Raw genomic sequence first — 12,435 nt, forward strand, 5'->3', positions numbered from 1 at the left:
GTAGGGGAATCAGTATATAAGTATTGGTTGCTACCGGATGCAAACTGCTGAAACACCTCCCGGCCCAGGCTGAGGCTGTAAACCTAGAGGAGAGTTGGTCTATGTGTATGGGACTCACCTCACAAGTAACTAACTGTTCCTAGCTGCTGTCAGTAAATCACTGTCCACTTCAAAAAGCAGGACATAATAGCCAAATCTTAATGACTGATGCGAGGCAATTACGCCCAATCTAAAGATAGAAGAATATATTACCTTCAATCGATAGTAAATACAATTAGTTAAAAAATGGGTAAAACAACTAATGCCGCAGCAGCTGCTAAACTGGAGCGATTTGCCCGAGCACAGGCCAATCTACCGCAGACTCCAAGCACGACGCCACATACCACACCATCGAAAGCTGTAAGCTCCCAAGCTTCTACGGAAATAACGTTGCAGCAAGTCCTAGAGGCAATAACAAGTAGCGAGCAGCGCCTTACTGATAAAATTGATGGAGTACAAATACAAATAACATCAATACAAACGGATCTCAAACATACTAACGAAAGAATTCAAGAAGCAGAAAATCGCATCTCCCTGTTGGAGGACGCTAGCACTAATTGTTTCACCAAAATGAACAAACTTTCCCAACAGGTATCCGAAATGAGGGCCAAAATGATTGACGTCGAAGGAAGGTTACGCAGAAATAATTTGAGATTTATTGGCATACCTGAACACGAGGAGGGGGCAGAAGCAACTAAATTTATTGAAAAATGGATGGTAGATACCTTTGGTAAAACATCTTTTACATCGCAATTCGCTGTGGAGAGGGCGCACCGAATTCCCTTCAGACCACTACCACCTGGCGCCCCCCCCCCCCGTACTCTCATAGCTAAATTCCTAAACTTCCAAGATAGAGATTCAATACTCAAACTAACGCGAATAAAAGGCCATCTGGAAATAAATGGACATAAAATCTCAGTATTTCCAGATCTAGCTCTCGAGGTACAACGTGACCGAGCAAAATTCACAGAAGTAAAAAGAAGATTGCGGGACTGTAGTATGAAATACTCGATGATCTTTCCATCAAAGTTTAGAGTTGTCGACAATGGAGAGACTCAGTTCTTTGCTGCACCGGAGGAAGCAACAAAATGGCTTGATAAACTCAAACCTGGCCATCAACAGCTGGCTACCAGCTAAAAATATACCATTGAAACCGGAGAGCTCCCCCACACAATGGTGGTCAAGGGTTCTTTTTTTTCAGCCCTGACGAGACGGAGTCTTTTTTCTCCTTTTCTGTTTTTTTTTTTTTTCTTGGGGGTCGGGGACAACTTTAAGTATGCCTATATTTGGATGGTATACAGGGAGGTGGGAGGGGAGGGCAGATGTGGGTATTGTTGTGTTTTTTGTACTATTGGATTTATGTATTGTACGTATGGTCAGTCAAGTGCAGGTACAGGCAAAGGGAAAGTGGGAAGTTCTAGTGATAAACCATGGTAAGAATTTGGGTAGAGGTTATATTGGTGCATGGTATATACAGACGCATCTATGAATAAATGGTGAAAATCATAACATGGAACGTCCGTGGTATAAACAATAAAATCAAACGTTCCTTGGTCATGGATCAATTAAGGAAATCTAAAGCCGATATTATGTGTATGCTTGAAACACACCTGACTGGTGGAAAATTGTTAGCACTAAAGAAATCATGGATAGCGAAGACCTACCATGCACCATTTACCTCGTCTTCTCGGGGAATCTCAGTTCTGATTAGGAAATCTGTGTTATTTACTTGTAATAGGGCATATTTGGATCCCGGTGGGCGCTACATTTTTCTCGATTGTATGATAAATAACAGCCATACGTTTTTGATGTTTTTTTATATTCCCCCACCTTTCAGTTTTGAAATCTTGGTAAAAGCGGCCGAACTGGTATCGACCCACCCACAAATCCCCATAATTTGTATGGGTGATTTCAACAATATAATTAACCCACAACTAGATAGATGGAGATCTGTACCATCAGATATCAAAAAGGGTAATAGTAGTTTTTCCAACTTTATAACAGATATGGGATTGGTCGATATTTGGAGAGAGCGAAACCCAACCAACTGCCAATATTCCTGTTACTCGCCCAGTCATCAGGTCTTTTCCAGAATAGATTTAACTTTTTTATCCAGAGATATGGTCCCCCAGGTAAAAACCATTGAATACAAACCAAGGGGAATTTCTGATCATTCGCCCATGGAATTGGAACAAATAGAAACAAGAGATAGGGGCCACGGGTTCTGGAAATTTAATACTAACTGGCTGCATTTACTAGGACAGGAGGGGAAGATCTCTTCTCAGTGGGAGGAATTTTGGAGTATAAACAGGGGCTCAACATCTTCGGCAAACATGTGGGATGCATTTAAGGCCTTTGTTAGGGGCACCTTAAAAAAGCGTACAGACGAAATAAAAAAGGAAAATAGGAAAGTTATACAGAATTTGGAAAAAGAAAGTACATTGCAGGAGATAAAATATTTAACAGACGGGGATGAACCCTCTAGACTTAAATGGCTTGAGGCTCAGGGGGAATGGTTGGAGGCATTACGTCTGCAGAATATAAAAGCAATGGCCTTCAATACACAAAGGAACTATCAATTCTCCGATAGATCAGGCAAATATCTTGCATATCTTGCCCATGTTGAATCCTCTTCTTGCAACATAAAGAGTATTGAGAGAGAGGACGGAACATGGTTATATGCGACGACAGAGATAGGGCAGGAATTTGCACATAATTTTTCTTCCCTGTATACTTCTAGATTAAATATGAGTCCGACTGATATAAGGGAATATATTTCCAAAATTACAATCCCAGCCCTTAATAATCAGGATGTACAAGATCTGGAAGCTCCACTGAGCCTTGAGGAGGTGAGGAGGGCAATCATGGATTTGCCAAATGGAAAATCCTCTGGGCTCGATGGAATTCCAGGCAAAATTTATAAGAAGTATATAGATCTTCTTGCCCCATTACTGTTAGAGACTTTCCACTCCTGCTTCGAGGAAAACAAACTCCCTCCATCTATGGTAGAGGCAAGAATAAGTCTCATCCTGAAGCAGGATAAGGAAGACAGTAAAGTCGATTCATATAGGCCCATATCTGTAATAAATGTTGAGGCCAAGATATTGGTGAAAATTCTTGCAACACGTTTAAATAAATACATATTAAAAATTGTTCACCCAGATCAGAGCGGGTTTATGCCGGGTAAAACCACTTCATTAAATCTGCGTAAACTACAAAGCCACCTGCAGACCCCTAAAGATTCAAAAACTAGATCAGCTGTAGCCTCTTTAGACGCAACAAAAGCTTTCGACGTAGTCGAATGGCCATATTTATGGATAGTTCTTGAGACAATGGGATTTGGTCCAAATGATATTAAGTGGGTACAGTTATTGTACACTGAACCAACCGCCCGGATCTCGGTCAACGGATGGATATCCCCTGCCATTTCCTTGAATAGGGGAACGAGGCAGGGGTGTCCATTATCCCCTGCACTATTTGCTCTGGCAATAGAGCCATTGGCCTGTCTGCTAAGGCACCAATTAAGTACCCAGGGTTTTAAAGTAGGAGTAGATATGGATGTAATTTCCCTTTATGCAGACGATCTTCTTATATATCTATCTGACTACCAGCATGGTTTGCCAAGGGCATTGGATTTGATAGATCAGTTTGGCGATGTCTCAGGTGTTAAGATAAACTGGAAAAAATCGCATATCCTCTCGGTAAACCAGGCTGGTACCCCTCCCCTCCCTAATCCCATGCTCCTAAAATGGGTACCGAAATTCAAATACTTGGGCATTTGGATTTCTAATGATCCAAAAGAATTTATTTCCTTAAATATACAACCCTTAATTAAATATCTAGAGACAAAATGTAAGACATGGAGTAGACTCCCCCTGACAACGATGGGGCGTGTCAATCTTCTAAAAATGATCGTACTTTTAGTTGCATTGCTATACGTAATGCAACAATCCCCAATATACCTCCCGCGTTCTCTGTTAAGAAAGATAAATAGTATTATAACATCATTTATCTGGAATAATTCCAGAGCCAAGATACGTTTCAACGTACTGGTGAAAGATAGAGATCAAGGAGGGATGGGTCTACCTGAATTTAGAACCTACTATCTGGCTGCCCAACTATCTCAAATGAGAGATTGGGTGGAAGACGAACTAGGAAGTAAAATGGTAAAAGAGCTCGTAAATATATCTACTCCTGGAGTTAGCCCAATTAGTAGGCTACTGCAGGGCCATACGGTTCGGAAAGATCCTCCTTTGGTAATCCAGGCAATTAAGGTATGGAATGAAGCGAATAAAGCAATTGGCCATGAAAAGATAGATCCACAACACCCCATTGAGGACAACTGGTTGCTAGGAGATCTAAAAGAGCTACAACTTAATGAGATATGGGGCTCATTTCAGGTCAATTGCATTAGTCAGCTTTATCTGGATGCCCAGTTTAAGTCTTTTTTACAACTGCAGACGGAATTTGGTCTTCCAAAGACCTATTTCTTTCGCTACTTGCAACTAAGGAGTGTATACAACCAGCGCTTTGTAAACTCACCCCCAAATTTTGCGGAATCCCCGATCAAGAAAATAATTAAATCAGGAAATAGGAAAAAAATATCTAAGATTTATAAAACAATAATAAGAGAGACCCCATGCGATTACCTAGTGGAACTGAGGGTTAAGTGGGAGGAAAACATGGGTCCACTAGTAGATGAAGATTGGCAATCCGCCTTATCAATGGTTTATAAAGCTACAAACGCACTGAGAGTGCAACAAATTCAACCATTCATATTGCATAGAGCTTACATGTCTCCCTCGAGAATGATCAAGTATGGGGCAGTGTCCTCTATAAACTGTAGGAGGTGTAAGGAACTTCCAGGAACATTTTTCCATTTGCTCTGGGAATGTAAACCCGTGGCCGAATTCTGGGATAAAGTGATTTGCATAATGGTTAATACGGGGGCAAAGAGAGAATTACTGTCACGGAATTGCTGTTTGTTGAATATTATTGACACAAGTGAAATTGACTGGGGTTTAAAAATGTATGTAATGTGCCTATGCTCACTTGCCAAGGTTCTTATTTCGAGATACTGGATGGCGAAAACCGGTCCAGTGATCGAAGAATGGATAGCATTGGTTAACTATACAGTTGAGCAAGAGAAGTACTTATCTGTTGGTAGAAATACACTTAGTAAACACGACATGATATGGAATAGATGGAAAGTTTCACTTTATTGGCACACTAGGAACACTGTAAATTAGGACCTTTTAGGAAAAACAGTATTAATAAATACTGCATAATACACAAAGTAACACTCAATAATAAGCCGACTTAATGATCAGCATACACTATATACTGTACATATATATATATATATATTTTTTTTTCCCCTCTTCACTTGGTTATTTAGGTTTTCAACCACTCTTCTTGTCTCCTTTATTCACATTACTCAATAGTATCAATATTATCCTTTATAATAATTACACATTATTTTTATATACAATACACGAATAAGAGAAATAGTGTAAACACACACATAATATACATTTAATTAGATAAGTAATTACCTGTAGGTAACGACGTGACAGTATGCTGTAATATTATAACCCCATATCTTACCAAGCCACCCAGGCCTGGTATGGTATTTTAGCATAATCATCCATGATAAATGCATCAATTATACCACACCCTAAATACAACATCTTATAGGGAACTTGACCACGTCCCAATGCTTAACAACTCTGCCTGACCTGACCACTTGTACTGTCTAACCTGCAATAACGTAGGATAATATTAATGAAATGTATTGGTAGTACATGCTCTATGTTTTGTATGTATTTTTTATCTTGGATGTATTTATGTTTTTTTTTTTTTTTTTTCTTTTTTTTCTCTTTATTTCTTTTTTTTTCATTTGATGTCAATGTCCTATTTCTTGCTCTGCTATGAGCAAAGTTTTTAAAAATTTAATAAAAATTATTTTGGAGGGAAAAATGTACTTACAATGTATATAACAAATGTACTGTATATTAGACAATATTTTACGTGAAAAATACATGGCTCTGTGGCGCAATGGATAGCGCATTGGACTTCTAGTAGTTTGCAGTTATTCAAAGGTTGTGGGTTCGAGTCCCACCAGAGTCGATGTTTTGTTTCAAAGGTAAAAATGTACTTACAATGTATATAACAAATGTACTGTATATTAGAAAATAGTATACGCGAAAAATACGTGGCTCTGTGGCGCAATGGATAGCGCATTGGACTTCTAGTAGTTTGCAGTTATTTAAAGGTTGTGGGTTCGAGTCCCACCAGAGTCGATGTTTTGTTTCAAAGGTAAAAATGTACTTACAATGTATATTACAAATGTACTGTATATTAGATAATAGTTTTAGCTAAATAGACATGGCTCTGTGGCGCAATGGATAGTGCATTGGACTTGTAGTAGTTTGTAGTTTTTCAAAGGTTGTGGGTTTTTGAGTCCCACCAGAGTCTATGTTTTGTTTCAAAGGTAAAAATGGACTTACAATGTACATATAAAATTTATAGTAGAAACGCATCAACTATATTCACAATCTCTTGATAAGTAATCAATTTAGAAAATCCCTTTAAATGAAAGATAATCAGATTCAAATACATTTTTAGATTCTTTAAATCATTGTCTGGTAATCAAAATGTTTATTTTAGAATTGATATAATCAAATTCGATGCCAAATCAAATCAACTAGCTATGCACAGATTGAATGGTATTTTCATTTAAAAATGATAAACAAACTTATTTTTACTTATACTCCACAAATGGGTATCACAAAGGACTTACATATTTGATAAAAACCTGAAATAGGACCAGAATTGAAATCAGCAGGAGGTAGACTTAGACATGACTGTTGCATTTTGGAGAAATGCGGAAATTATCTGACACCTGTTACCACCATATAATTATAGTAGAAAGTAAGAAGAATATCTTAATTGGTAAACAGTCCAATATCTATGTAAATATTTTTTTTTAAATCAGGTTTTTATCTTGATTTGCAATAAACATTTACTCTATCACACATAGTGCAAATGTCCCGACATTTGCTTGCACATCACACAATCAGGATACCAAATATTAATCAATAAAAAAATGAAAACTAGGTAGACATCAGTGGCTCTGTTTCGCAATGGATAGCGCATTGGACTTCTAGAAGGTTGTAGTTATTCAAAGGTTGTGGGTTCGAGTCCCACCAGAGTCGATGTTTTGTTTCAAAGGTAAAAATGTACTTACAATGTATATAACAAATGTACTGTATATTAGACAATAGTTTACGCGAAAAATACATGGCTCTGTGGCGCAATGGATAGCGCATTGGACTTCTAGTAGTTTGCAGTTATTCAAAGGTTGTGGGTTCGAGTCCCACCCGAGTCGATGTTTTGTTTCAAAGGTAAAAATGTACTTACATTGTATATAACAAATGTACTGTATATTAGATAATAGTTTACGTGAAAAATACATGGCTCTGTGGCGCAATGGATAGCGCATTGGACTTCTAGAAGGTTGTAGTTATTCAAAGGTTGTGGGTTCGAGTCCCACCAGAGTCGATGTTTCGTTTCAAAGGTAAAAATGTACTTACAATGTATATAACAAATGTACTGTATATTAGACAATAGTTTACGCGAAAAACACATGGCTCTGTGGCGCAATGGATAGCGCATTGGACTTCTAGTAGTTTGCAGTTATTCAAAGGTTGTGGGTTCGAGTCCCACCAGAGTCGATGTTTTGTTTCAAAGGTAAAAATGTACTTACATTGTATATAACAAATGTACTGTATATTAGATAATAGTTTACGCGAAAAATACATGGCTCTGTGGCGCAATGGATAGCGCATTGGACTTCTAGAAGGTTGCATTTATTCAAAGGTTGTGGGTTCGAGTCCCACCAGAGTCGATGTTTTGTTTCAAAGGTAAAAATGTACTTACAATGTATATTACAAATGTACTGTATATTAGATAATAGTTTAAGCTAAATAGACATGGCTCTGTGGTGCAATGGATAGTGCATTGGACTTGTAATAGTTTGTAGTTTTTCAAAGGTTGTGGGTTTTTGAGTCCCACCAGAGTCTATGTTTTGTTTCAAAGGTAAAAATGGACTTACAATGTACATATAAAATTTATAGTAGAAACGCATCAACTATATTCACAATCTCTTGATAAGTAATCAACTTAGAAAATCCCTTTAAATGAAAGATAATCAGATTCATATACATTTTTAGATTCTTTAAATCATTGTCTGGTAATCAAAATGTTTATTTTAGAATTGATATAATCAAATTCTATGCCAAATCAAATCAACTAGCTATGCACAGATTGAATGGTATTTTCATTTAAAAATGATAAACAAACTTATTTTTACTTATACTCCACAAATGGGTATCACAAAGGACTTACATATTTGATAAAAACCTGAAATAGGACCAGAATTGAAATCAGCAGGAGGTAGACTTAGACATGACTGTTGCATTTTGGAGAAATGCGGCAATTATCTGACACCTGTTACCACCATATAATTATAGTAGAAAGTAAGAAGAATATCTTAATTGGTAAACAGTCCAATATCTATGTAAATATTTTTTTAAAAATCAGGTTTTTATCTTGATTTGCAATAAACATTTACTCTATCCCACATAGTGCAAATGTCCCGACATTTGCTTGCACATCACACAATCAGGATACCAAATATTAATCAATAAAAAAATGAAAACTAGGTAGTCATCAGTGGCTCTGTTTCGCAATGGATAGCGCATTGGACTTCTAGAAGGTTGTAGTTATTCAAAGGTTGTGGGTTCGAGTCCCACCAGAGTTGATGTTTTGTTTCAAAGGTAAAAATGTACTTACAATGTATATAACAAATGTACTGTATATTAGACAATAGTTTACGTGAAAAATGCATGGCTCTGTGGCGCAATGGATAGCGCATTGGACTTCTAGTGGTTTGCAGTTATTCAAAGGTTGTGGGTTCGAGTCCCACCAGAGTCGATGTTTTGTTTCAAAGGTAAAAATGTACTTACAATGTATATAACAAATGTACTGTATATTAGACAATAGTTTATATGAAAAATACATGGCTTTGTGGCGCAATGGATAGCGCATTGGACTTCTAGTAGTTTGCAGTTATTCAAAGGTTGTGGGTTCGAGTCCCACCAGAGTCGATGTTTTGTTTCAAAGGTAAAAATGTACTTACAATGTATATAACGAATGTACTGTATATTAGACAATAGTTTACGTGAAAAATACATGGCTCTGTGGCGCAATGGATAGCGCATTGGACTTCTAGTAGTTTGCAGTTATTCAAAGGTTGTGGGTTCGAGTCCCACCAGAGTCGATGTTTTTTTTCAAAGGTAAAAATGTACTTACAATGTATATAACAAATGTACTGTATATTAGACAATAGTATACGCGAAAAATGCATGGCTCTGTGGCGCAATGGATAGCGCATTGGACTTCTAGTAGTTTGCAGTTATTCAAAGGTTGTGGGTTCGAGTCCCACCAGAGTCGATGTTTTGTTTCAAAGGTAAAAATGTACTTACAATGTATATAACGAATGTACTGTATATTAGACAATAGTTTACGGGAAAAATACATGGCTCTGTGGTGCAATGGATAGCGCATTGGACTTCTAGTAGTTTGCAGTTATTTAAAGGTTGTGGGTTCGAGTCCCAGCAGAGTCGAAGTTTTGTTTCAAAGGTAAAAATGTACTTACAATGTATATTACAATGTACTGTATATTAGATAATAGTTTTAGCTAAATAGACATGGCTCTGTGGCGCAATGGATAGTGCATTGGACTTGTAGTAGTTTGTAGTTTTTCAAAGGTTGTGGGTTTTTGAGTCCCACCAGAGTCTATGTTTTGTTTCAAAGGTAAAAATGGACTTACAATGTACATATAAAATTTATAGTAGAAACGCATCAACTATATTCACAATCTCTTGATAAGTAATCAACTTAGAAAATTCCTTTAAATGAAAGATAATCAGATTCAAATACATTTTTAGATTCTTTAAATCATTGTCTGGTAATCAAAATGTTTATTTTAGAATTGATATAATCAAATTCGATGCCAAATCAAATCAACTAGCTATGCACAGATTGAATGGTATTTTCATTTAAAAATGATAAACAAACTTATTTTTACTTATACTCCACAAATGGGTATCACAAAGGACTTACATATTTGATAAAAACCTGAAATAGGACCAGAATTGAAATCAGCAGGAGGTAGACTTAGACATGACTGTTGCATTTTGGAGAAATGCGGCAATTATCTGACACCTGTTACCACCATATAATTATAGTAGAAAGTAAGAAGAATATCTTAATTGGTAAACAGTCCAATATCTATGTAAATATTTTTTTCAAAATCAGGTTTTTATCTTGATTTGCAATAAACATTTACTCTATCACACATAGTGCAAATGTCCCGACATTTGCTTGCACATCACACAATCAGGATACCAAATATTAATCAATAAAAAAATGAAAACTAGGTAGACATCAGTGGCTCTGTTTCGCAATGGATAGCGCATTGGACTTCTAGAAGGTTGTAGTTATTCAAAGGTTGTGGGTTCGAATCCCACCAGAGTCGATGTTTTGTTTCAAAGGTAAAAATGTACTTACAATGTATATAACAAATATACTGTATATTAGACAATAGTTTACGTGAAAAATACATGGCTCTGTGGCGCAATGGATAGCGCATTGGACTTTTAGTAGTTTGCAGTTATTCAAAGGTTGTGGGTTCGAGTCCCGCCAGAGTCGATGTTTTGTTTCAAAGGTAAAAATGTACTTACAATGTATATAACAAATGTACTGTATATTAGACAATAGTTTAAGCCAAATAGACATGGCTCTGTGGCGCAATGGATAGCGCATTGGACTTCTAGTAGTTTGCAGTTATTCAAAGGTTGTGGGTTCGAATCCCACCAGAGTCGATGTTTTGTTTCAAAGGTAAAAATGTACTTACAATGTATATAACAAATGTACTGTATATTAGACAATAGTTTACGTGAAAAATACATGGCTCTGTGGCGCAATGGATAGCGCATTGGACTTCTAGTAGTTTGCAGTTATTCAAAGGTTGTGGGTTCGAGTCCCGCCAGAGTCGATGTTTTGTTTCAAAGGTAAAAATGTACTTACAATGTATATAACAAATGTACTGTATATTAGACAATAGTTTAAGCCAAATAGACATGGCTCTGTGGCGCAATGGATAGCGCATTGGACTTCTAGTAGTTTGCAGTTATTCAAAGGTTGTGGGTTCGAGTCCCACCAGAGTCGATGTTTTGTTTCAAAGGTAAAAATGTACTTACAATGTATATAACAAATGTACTTTATATTAGACAATAGTTTACATGAAAAATACATGGCTCTGTGGCGCAATGGATAGCGCATTGGACTTCTAGTAGTTTGTAGTTATTCAAAGGTTGTGGGTTCGAGTCCCACAAGAGTCGATGTTTTGTTTTAAAGGTAAATATGTACTTACAATGTATATAACAAATGTACTGTATATTAGAAAATAGTTTACATAAAAATGCATAGCTCTGTGGCGCAATGGATAGCGCATTGGACTTCTAGTAGTTTGCAGTTATTCAGAGGTTGTGGGTTCGAGTCCCACCAGAGTCGATGTATTGTTTCAAAGGTAAAAATGTACTTACAATGTATATAACAAATGTACTGTATATTAGATAATAGTTTAAGCCAAATAGACATGGCTCTGTGGCGCAATGGATAGTGCATTGGACTAGTTGTAGTTTGTAGTTATTCAAAGGTTGTGGGTTTGAGTCCCACCAGAGTCTATGTTTTGTTTCAAAGGTAAAAATGGACTTACAATGTACATATAAAATTTATAGTAGAAACGCATCAACTATATTCACAATCTCTTGATAAGTAATCAACTTAAAAAATCCCTTTAAATGAAAGATAATCAGATTCAAATACATTTTTAGATTCTTTAAATCATTGTCTGGTAATCAAAATGTTTATTTTAGAATTAATATATAATCAAATTCGATGCCAAGTCAAATCAACTAGCTATGCACAGATTGAATGGTATTTTCATTTAAAAATGATAAACAAACTTATTTTTACTTATACTCCACAAATGGGTATCACAAAGGACTTACATATTTGATAAAAACCTGAAATAGGACCAGAATTGAAATCAGCAGGAGGTAGACTTAGACATGACTGTTGCATTTGGGAGAAATGCGGAAATTATCTGTCACCTGTTACCTTCATATAATTATAGTAGAAAGTAAGAAGAATATCTTAATTGGTAAACAGTCCAATATCTATGTAAATTTTTCAAAAATATCAGTTTTTTATCTTGATTTGCAATAAACACTTACTCTATCACACATAGTGCAAATATTCCGACAT

At 36.4% G+C, this 12,435-nt stretch overlaps 15 non-coding genes across 15 annotated transcripts; all 15 read left to right on the forward strand.

The window, feature by feature from the left end:
• Nucleotides 1-6,082: 6,082 nt before the first annotated feature.
• Nucleotides 6,083-6,168, forward strand: TRNAR-UCU (transfer RNA arginine (anticodon UCU)). Its single transcript is given in 2 exon segments — nt 6,083-6,119; nt 6,133-6,168. It is a non-coding gene; the product is annotated as a tRNA-Arg (tRNA).
• An 87-nt stretch (nt 6,169-6,255) lies between these two features.
• On the forward strand, nt 6,256-6,341 carry TRNAR-UCU (transfer RNA arginine (anticodon UCU)). The gene is given in 2 exon segments: nt 6,256-6,292; nt 6,306-6,341. It is a non-coding gene; the product is annotated as a tRNA-Arg (tRNA).
• A 1,002-nt stretch (nt 6,342-7,343) lies between these two features.
• On the forward strand, nt 7,344-7,429 carry TRNAR-UCU (transfer RNA arginine (anticodon UCU)). Its single transcript is given in 2 exon segments — nt 7,344-7,380; nt 7,394-7,429. It is a non-coding gene; the product is annotated as a tRNA-Arg (tRNA).
• Nucleotides 7,430-7,516: 87 nt separating this feature from the next.
• Nucleotides 7,517-7,602, forward strand: TRNAR-UCU (transfer RNA arginine (anticodon UCU)). Its single transcript is given in 2 exon segments — nt 7,517-7,553; nt 7,567-7,602. It is a non-coding gene; the product is annotated as a tRNA-Arg (tRNA).
• An 87-nt stretch (nt 7,603-7,689) lies between these two features.
• Nucleotides 7,690-7,775, forward strand: TRNAR-UCU (transfer RNA arginine (anticodon UCU)). The gene is given in 2 exon segments: nt 7,690-7,726; nt 7,740-7,775. It is a non-coding gene; the product is annotated as a tRNA-Arg (tRNA).
• Nucleotides 7,776-7,862: 87 nt separating this feature from the next.
• TRNAR-UCU (transfer RNA arginine (anticodon UCU)) lies at nt 7,863-7,948 on the forward strand. The gene is given in 2 exon segments: nt 7,863-7,899; nt 7,913-7,948. It is a non-coding gene; the product is annotated as a tRNA-Arg (tRNA).
• Nucleotides 7,949-8,950: 1,002 nt separating this feature from the next.
• Nucleotides 8,951-9,036, forward strand: TRNAR-UCU (transfer RNA arginine (anticodon UCU)). Its single transcript is given in 2 exon segments — nt 8,951-8,987; nt 9,001-9,036. It is a non-coding gene; the product is annotated as a tRNA-Arg (tRNA).
• Nucleotides 9,037-9,123: 87 nt separating this feature from the next.
• TRNAR-UCU (transfer RNA arginine (anticodon UCU)) lies at nt 9,124-9,209 on the forward strand. Its single transcript is given in 2 exon segments — nt 9,124-9,160; nt 9,174-9,209. It is a non-coding gene; the product is annotated as a tRNA-Arg (tRNA).
• An 87-nt stretch (nt 9,210-9,296) lies between these two features.
• Nucleotides 9,297-9,382, forward strand: TRNAR-UCU (transfer RNA arginine (anticodon UCU)). The gene is given in 2 exon segments: nt 9,297-9,333; nt 9,347-9,382. It is a non-coding gene; the product is annotated as a tRNA-Arg (tRNA).
• Nucleotides 9,383-9,469: 87 nt separating this feature from the next.
• On the forward strand, nt 9,470-9,555 carry TRNAR-UCU (transfer RNA arginine (anticodon UCU)). The gene is given in 2 exon segments: nt 9,470-9,506; nt 9,520-9,555. It is a non-coding gene; the product is annotated as a tRNA-Arg (tRNA).
• Nucleotides 9,556-10,902: 1,347 nt separating this feature from the next.
• TRNAR-UCU (transfer RNA arginine (anticodon UCU)) lies at nt 10,903-10,988 on the forward strand. Its single transcript is given in 2 exon segments — nt 10,903-10,939; nt 10,953-10,988. It is a non-coding gene; the product is annotated as a tRNA-Arg (tRNA).
• An 87-nt stretch (nt 10,989-11,075) lies between these two features.
• Nucleotides 11,076-11,161, forward strand: TRNAR-UCU (transfer RNA arginine (anticodon UCU)). Its single transcript is given in 2 exon segments — nt 11,076-11,112; nt 11,126-11,161. It is a non-coding gene; the product is annotated as a tRNA-Arg (tRNA).
• Nucleotides 11,162-11,248: 87 nt separating this feature from the next.
• On the forward strand, nt 11,249-11,334 carry TRNAR-UCU (transfer RNA arginine (anticodon UCU)). Its single transcript is given in 2 exon segments — nt 11,249-11,285; nt 11,299-11,334. It is a non-coding gene; the product is annotated as a tRNA-Arg (tRNA).
• An 87-nt stretch (nt 11,335-11,421) lies between these two features.
• TRNAR-UCU (transfer RNA arginine (anticodon UCU)) lies at nt 11,422-11,507 on the forward strand. The gene is given in 2 exon segments: nt 11,422-11,458; nt 11,472-11,507. It is a non-coding gene; the product is annotated as a tRNA-Arg (tRNA).
• An 86-nt stretch (nt 11,508-11,593) lies between these two features.
• On the forward strand, nt 11,594-11,679 carry TRNAR-UCU (transfer RNA arginine (anticodon UCU)). The gene is given in 2 exon segments: nt 11,594-11,630; nt 11,644-11,679. It is a non-coding gene; the product is annotated as a tRNA-Arg (tRNA).
• The last annotated feature ends 756 nt before the right edge of the window (nt 11,680-12,435 follow it).

This window comes from Crinia signifera, chromosome 3 (genome assembly GCF_055691185.1).
Source record: "Crinia signifera chromosome 3, ASM5569118v1, whole genome shotgun sequence".
In the NCBI taxonomy this organism is placed as follows: Eukaryota; Metazoa; Chordata; class Amphibia; order Anura; family Myobatrachidae; genus Crinia; species Crinia signifera.